Source organism: Rhinopithecus bieti, unplaced genomic scaffold (genome assembly GCF_001698545.2).
Source record: "Rhinopithecus bieti isolate Rb0 unplaced genomic scaffold, ASM169854v2 scaffold_18477, whole genome shotgun sequence".
NCBI classification, from domain to species: Eukaryota; Metazoa; Chordata; class Mammalia; order Primates; family Cercopithecidae; genus Rhinopithecus; species Rhinopithecus bieti.
In genome coordinates, this window is record NW_016809209.1 from 189,142 (window position 1) to 197,436 (window position 8,295).

Below are 8,295 nucleotides of genomic sequence, written 5' to 3' on the forward strand. Positions count from 1 at the left end.
TTCCTGGGCCTACAAGAAGTACAGTCGGCCCTCAGTATCTGTAGGTTCCCCATCTGTATATACAGCCAACTGTGGATAGAAAAATATTTTTTAAATAAATAAATAACAATAAAAATAACAGTACAACAATAAAAATGTAAATAATAGAATACAACAACTATTTATATGACATTGACATCGTATGAAATATTACAGGTAATCTACAGGTGATTTAAAGTATACAGAAGGATTGTGTAGATTCTATGCAAATACTATGCCATTTCACACAAGGGACTTGAGCATCCTAGGATTCTGGTATCCATGGGAGGTCCTGGAACTGGTCCCCTATGGACACTGAGGGACAACTGTACACAGAGCTGGGGAGCTTGTAACTTAGTCATAAGGGACCTAGTCATGGAAGTGAGAGAAGGGCTCCCAGAGGAAATGGTGATTGAACTGAGAGCTGAAGGGTGAACAGTGGCTAACCACGTGAGGAGCAGGGAGAAAGGGACATCTAGGCATGTGGCATTTCATGTACAAAGACCCCATGCATGGAGGGAGTGTAGCATGTTTGAAGAACTAAAACACGGTGAGTGTGCCTAAGGGTGGTGAGTCAGGCAAGAGGGAGGCCACAGTGGGGTTGGGGTGCAGGCAGGGCACTCCAGGGCTGGGGCAGACAAGGCAGTGATGGCCAAGTAGGGACTGGCCTTTACCTTATGAGAAAAGGGGAGCCACTCAGGGATGGGCTCACCTTTTTAACCATCCAGTATGTGGAACATAATAAACACTCAATAAAACACTAGGCTAGGCATGGTGACTTACGCCTGTAATCCCCGCACTTTTGGAGGCCCAGGTGGGAGGATTACTTAAGCCCAGGAGTTCAAGACCAGTCCAGGCAATATAGTGATACCTCATCTGTACAAAACAAACAAACAAAAAAGCTAGCATGTTGGTGCACACCTGTGGTCTCAGCTACTTGGGAAGCTGAGGTGGGAAGATCATTTCAGCTCAGGAGGTCAAGACTGCAGTGAGCCATGATCGTGTCACTGTACTCCAGCCTGGGCAACAGAGTGAGATACTGTCTCAGAACTAAATAAATAAAGAAATAAAGAAATAAATAAAACACTTGGCATGTTGAAAACACTCTTAGATGTTAGTGGCAGTGTTAATTGGTCCCATTTCTCTGTAGGGCAATTTCAGCACATCTTTCAAAATTATAAATGTGTATACATTTTCGCTCAGCAATTCTGCTTATAAGAACTTATCCTACAGATACTTGCCCATGTATGAAAAGACATATCTAGAGGGTTGTTCACTGCTGCACTGCTTACAGTAGTAGGAGGATGTAAATAAACCAGCTGTCCCTCACTAGGAGATGACTGAAAAAGATGTGATATCTCTATGCAGTGGACTAATATGAACCATAAAAAAAAAAAGACTTTTACGCATTGTTTTGAAAAGAACTCTACAATATATTAAGTTTTTAAAAATCAAAAAAAAGAGCACCAGAAGAAAAGATGTACAGTTTTTCTGTACATACAATATCTCTGAAAGGAGGCATAAGAAACTGGTCTGTTACTTCCCTCTGGGGAGGGAAATCAGACAATTGGGATTGGGTTAGGAGATCCTTTTACTGAATTCTGAACCAGATAATATCTTACCTATTCTATAACAAAGTAAATTTACATGATAGGAATTCATGGATTAAACAAACTAATGAGTTAGAAAATTAATTTATCTTTTAAACGGCTTTCAGCCAAGACTCCCCTCTGCTATTCAGACAGAAAGGATTTAGGGAGTCCCAGCCCCTACCCCACTCTCTGATTCCTGACACAGCCCCCAGAGGGAATCAGAGGGGCCTTTGGAAAGGGAGGTTGGATTAAATTATTTGTTTTGGTCAATTGCATCATTTCCAGGAAAGGGCCTCCCCTTTTACATTGAACTCAGGCTGTCTCAGGACCCCACAGAAACACAGTTCCAGGACTTTCCCAAACTTGTTTAATTAGACTTCTTGCTGAAAAACTGCGCTGTGGGTCTCTAAAGCAGTAACTGGCCTCTAGAGATGCAATCATCTCTCCACAGGGAACTCTTATTAAAAAGTCTGATACTCAGTGCTTTCTTGAATAAAAATAAGCATCCAAAAGTATTTGCAATATCAGGAAAAGCACAACAAAGCGGGTAAGGCTGGAATGTCTTGAGCTTCTCAACTGCAATGACCAAAGAGTTGGTCTGTGAGTTCTGATTAAATTCCAGTAGAAAGGGCACTTGACAGTGAGGGCCACTCAATTTCATCACCCTGGCTTGATGACGGAGGATGAAAGAGAGGCCAGGGGCTCACCTCCAGAAGGAGTTCCCTGTCCCTCTGGGTGGGGGAGGCAGACTCCAGGTGCTGATGAAGGGAAGCTGCTGTGAGCTCTGCCCTGGAGTCCCCTCTAGGAGGTCTGAGGCACGGACCAGGAGAGAGGGCCCGGGAGGGACCAAGTAAAGGAGGAAGCAACAGAAAACAGTGAGAATAAGTGAGGGATGGGAATATTCAACCCGCAGCCTCTGTTTGTTCTATAAAGTGGTGATTTGTGTAACAACTCTATGGAGGAAGGATTACTGCCCTCCTGAGCCTCCCCCAACCCCATTCTACTGATGAGGAAACTGAGGCTCAGACAAGTATACTCTCTTGCCTAAGGTCTCACACCTCACTAGTGTCCAGGTCAGGATACGAGCCCAGGTCACTCTGATGCCAGGATCCCTTCTCTTGCTTCCAGGGCAACTTTAATATAATCAGAAGAACCCATGTTTGAGTCAACAATAAATATGTAGCTCTGAAGAACCTGTGCCATTTTCCTTTTAAATATTACATCTCAATATGCTATTGGTACAGGCAAATAATTTCCACTGCAAAAACAAAGAAGATGAATTCCTTTTCTTTCCCTTTCCTTCTCGCCTTTCCTATGAGCTGGAGGGGAAACTCAAGTCCTTTTGCCAGTTGACAAGACAAAAGGAAATACCCAAGATCCCCAGCATAGCCAGAGTTCCTCTTGGAGGCAGGATCAGACTGCTGCAGCCACTTGGGCCATTCTAGATGCCAAAAGCTTTCCTCAGGGACAACATCTGGAGTCAATACCAGTTTATTTTTCTTGCTGGGGCTTTCCATAAACTGTGTCTTTCGCCTCACCTGAAGATAAAACTGGGGAAAACAACCTTACCTTAGCCATGCAGACTTGGATTAGCCACAGCAGAACTTCCTGACAATGAGTGATGGATGTGGTATCAAAATATGGGTAATTAAGGAAGGACAGACTTGGAATAAGTTGCTTGGTGGTATGGTTTGGCTGTCTCCCCACCCAAATCTCATCTTGAATTGTAGCTGCCATAATTCCCACATGTTGTGGGAGGGACCTGGTGGGAGATAATTGAGTCATGGGGGCAGCTTCCCCATACTGTTCTTGTGGTAGTGAATCAGTCTCACGAGATCTGATGGTTTTATAAGGGGTTTCCCCTTTCACTTGGCTCTCACTTTCTCTCTTGTCTTCTGCCATGTAAGACATGCCTTTCACCTTCCTCCATGATTATGAGTCATCCCCAGCCACAAGGAACTGTGAGTCCATTAAACCTCTTCTTCTTTATAAATTACCCAGTCTTGAATATGTCTTTATTAGCAGCATGAGAACAGACTAATACAGTTGGCAAGGTGCCATGCATGTAGTCTAGGCTTAGTGGATTGAGGTTGAGTTGATTTGTTGATTATCTCTCACCATCTCCTGCAAGCACCTTGCCATCTAGTCTGAGTCTCCTCCCAGGCCCACATTTATCTATACCTCTAGCTGACACCACCATCTGAAATGCCTTCTCCTCAGGTGAGACAGGACTGCCTCAATCCTGTCTGCCTTTCAAGGTATAGCTCAAATTCCTGGGTCTGCCTGAAACTTTCTCTGACCACTCCAGCCCATATCAATCTGCCCCTCTTGGAATTCTAGGTAGTCTGGGCCTTAGTCATGGTCATCTGGGTAGAGGGTAGCTGGTTCCTGGGAAGCTGGATGGGGGTGTTGTTATCAGAGAGAGAGGGAAAGGACACTGGAGAGAAGAAGTGACTATCATAGCTGTCTATCCTGAAACACAAGCTACATGATGATTGTCCAGTCTACCATGAGCCTGCCACAACAACTACATGATAGCTGTCCACTATGCCATGAGCCTAGCTTGCCTAGCCTAGCTACAAGACAACTGTCCATGCTGCTGTGAGCATGCCACACCAGTCACGTGACAACTGTCTGGTCTGCCTCAAGTCTGCCACATGCAATAATTTGACCCACATTTACCTTCCAGGTGGGCTCTTCTGGGAAGAGGGGTCCTGAAAGCACACATACATATTTGCCAACTACATTTCCCAAACGATGTCAAATCACAAAGTTGGCACTCTGAGGCACACTCGTTTTATGTTGATTTGCAGCACAGCTAGCTTCTCTAGCATTCAGTCACCCTGCTACAGTTATATGTTACCACTTGAAAGATGTGCTCACATATAAGATTTCGTTTTATCCTCATAACAACTCCATAAAGCCCATCTTATAGATGAGAAAACTGAGACTCAGGTAGAGTAGGTGGTTTGTGCCAGTTCACATGGCTAAAAGGCAGCAGAACTAGCACTAGAGTCCAACTTCTTCAGCCCTTGGCCAGGGCATTTTTCATGATACCATCCATGCTCATCCCCAACTCTGCCCCATGAGGTGTACACAGAGTGGGCATTCCCTGTATTACCAATTGACGGGTGACCAGCTGGTCAATGTTGGTACCAGTTAGAATTCCGACTTTTGACCATGACACAGAAATACTCCTACTCATTCACATCTTGGTCTCGCATTAGTATTCTATTATCCGTATACCCTACACAAGAGCATCAGATTCACCTCAATTATTTCCTGCAGTTCACATCAAAAGCAGGAGATGGACCAGCCCAGCACACCAGGCTCTGGGTGCCATGCACCTTCCGCTATCTAAGCTGAGCCAAGAAACCCCAAACTAGTCACTTGGCTGTCTTGGATGATTCCTGACCTGCTCTCCTTCAGACCAATCTCAGCCAGACCCCAATAACTTGACTCCAAGTTTTTGCTAAAACAAGCTTGCCTCTGTTCTCTGGTCTCTCCAGCATCTGACCCTTGGCTTTTCCAGATAGACTTTGGCTTGGTCTTGCTTCCTGGCACCAGAAAATAGGATGCAATGGGTCTCTACATAAATTAATTAATGTTTTCAAGGTGCTTGGAACAGTGGCTGGCACATAGTAAACACAATGTAAGTGTTTGCTATTATATACCTGCTTAGAACAATACATCCAAAACACTTAATCCGGGCTTCCCAATCCCTTGGCATAAAGTCCCAAATTATTGCACAGCTCTGGCTGAGCTCTCTGAGGCCATCGTCCATGACTTTCCTTCTTGTGCTCTGAAATACCTCGACTTCCTTTAGGCCCGTGAAGATGCTACACCCTCTCCACTGTAGAACTTTGCCCTGCTGTTTTCTCCATTAAAATACTCTTCATTTCCTATCCCCATCCTAGTCTTAGAATGACTAGGAGCTCAAAAACATATTGAATTGTATTGAACTGAATCAAGACGGAATGAAAAATGATGGTGGCATTGATGCCAATGAAAATAATGAATTTAAAGCTTCCTGTGCTGTTATTTATTTGCTAGATTTGCCATGACCTACTGAAAACCAGAACCTAGAATCCAATCAGTAATTAAAGGGTGAAGAATACAGGAAACGAATTACACAATCAACACTTCTTTGGGCAACAGCATCGATAACTATTGCTACCCTTTCATTCCTTAAAGCTGAAGGGGAGAGATGAGGGTCCCGGTTATCAGGGATCAAATGTCAACTAGCAAGCTACTCATCCCTGATTGGTCAATCCAGAAGGTGCTGAACTTTGGCTTGTACGTAAAGATATTGCCTGGCACTATCAGTGCTGCCATTTGAGGAGTGTTGAGATTGTCTTCACCAACCCAAACAAATGTGAAACAATGCACAAGGAAAGTAAAGGGAACAACAGCTCACTGGCCTTTTCACAGTGATAGTTTCTGTCTTCCAGGGCCCAAGGTTCAACTCACTTCCAGTCAACAGGGACCCACCCAGTCCCTCTTTCTGCCTACAACTGTTCATTGAGTAACTTCTAATTTAGATGATGAGCCCTTGAGGGCTCGCTTTACAACATCCATCAGTCCTGATTGTTCCTAGTAGTTTTCCCCACTGACAGTGGCATCGTCTGCTTTCTATGAGGTGCCCTCTGGGGTCTGACTCAGGCTGGATGACACAGTTGGGTGATTGATTATTTTGATGCAGACACACAACTTTCTGCAACTGTATTTCTGCCTTCTGCTTCCCAGAGCCAGACTCTTTCCCCTCAACCTTTTCTTGTTACTTCATCCACAGTGGTTGTGTAAGGGGTTTTAGCCACCCATATTTCCGTCAGGCCACTCCAAAGCAACCTCATATAAACATGCAGTCCATAAAAAGCAATATGAGGCTGGGTACGGTGGCTCACGCTGTAATCGTAGCACTTTGGGAGATGAAGGCTAGTGGATCATTTGAAACCAGGAGTTCGAGACTAGTCTGGCCAACATGGCAAAACCCCATCTCTACTAGAAATGCAAAAATTAGCTGGGTGTGGTGGGACATCTCTGTAGTCCCAGCTACTCAGGAGGCTGAGGCAGGAGCATCACTTGAACCTGCAAGGCAGTGGTTGCAGTGAGCCGAGATCAGGCCACTGCACTCCAGTTTGGGCGACAGAGCAAGACTCTGCCTCAAAAAAATAAAAATAAGAAGCAATATGAGTGCTGCCCAAATGAATTTGCTGCTCCCCTTTCAACCTGACTGCTACTCCAAGCCACTTCTATCAGGAGTCATATGTCAACAGGCAAGTGACTCATCTCTGATTTGCCAATGCAGAGGGTGCTGAACTCTGCCCTGGGTACAAGGTATTACCTCGCACTATCAGTGATGTCATTTCACAACTGCCAAGAATGCACAGCCACCACCACCCATAGTAGCCACCACCTGCCAAAGAATCTGATTCATATGCAGCAAAATGACAGAGTGCTGGAATCACACAGACCCAGTGTCAATCCCAGCTCTACCGCCTTATGTCTGTAAAAAACTGGGCCAGTCCTTCACTTCTCTGAGCCCCAGAGTCCTCATCAGAAAATGAAAATGACAGCACTGCCTCATGTGGTTGCTGCCAGAATTTGAGATAATATACACCAAGTACCCACCCAGCACTTGGCTCCATGTTAAGAGTAATATCCACTAAACATATGTAGAAAAAGTGAACATTAGATGAAATAAGTGCAAGGAATTTTGCACCAAGAGATGGCAGAATTCTTAGGGAGAGATCCATATCACCTGCAGATAGAGTTCAAAAAAGGCTTTGTAAGGGGTCGGCATTTGAGCAGAGCCTTGAAACAGGAGCGAGGCATTTGGCAGATGGATTGGGGGAGGAGCGCATGCCAGGCAGGGGAACAGCACAAGCAGAGGCTAGGAATGGAGCCCAAAGCAGCCGTACCCATTTGGGCAGGTAACACAATGCAGTTGAAGCAGAGTGGGCAGTGGGTGGGAGCCTCAGGACAGAAGGCTGGGGCCAAGAAGGAGATGGGTCGGAAGGGCCCTGTAGGGTCATTGCTAAGTTGTAGGGATGTACAATGTAGCCAGAGTCTTGTCAGCAAGGGCCATGTCAGGATAAATCAACTACAATAGCAATTAGATAATGGAAAAACGAATATCCTATTTTCAAACTCCACCATTTAAGGCTCTCTGGGCTGTTGGAGACCTTTAAGTCATCTGAGAGGTGGTTTCTTAATCAGAGAAGGAGGCAGCCCTGGAGGGAAATAAAGCTGAGGCTGAGTTAGGCGAGCTGAGTCCTCTGGAGGCATCTTATACAGATGTGCCAAGCACACTGTGAATCCAGGTCCCATCAAGTCCTAGAGGCTTTGCTGCCACGTCAGGCCTCAAAGTCAAGTCACACGTCCTAAAAAAGCAATCTTGGAGATTCTCTCTATTCAACCCTTACTGTGTTCTTACTACACATAAGACCTTGCTTTTGACCTCAGAGGCACAAAGATGAACAGGGCATAGTCAGCCTCTGCGCCACAGGAACTTACAGTGCAGCCTCAGTGCCTGGCCCAGACTGGCACCCATAGTGAGTGCCCGAAGACTGGCAGAGACCAGCACAGGCTGGCCAGGAGAGGCTGGGTGGGGCTCTCAAAAACCAGAAGCAGGGTGACTACACTCCAGGAGCGGGGCCATGGGCCCGAGTACTTCCTCTCCGCT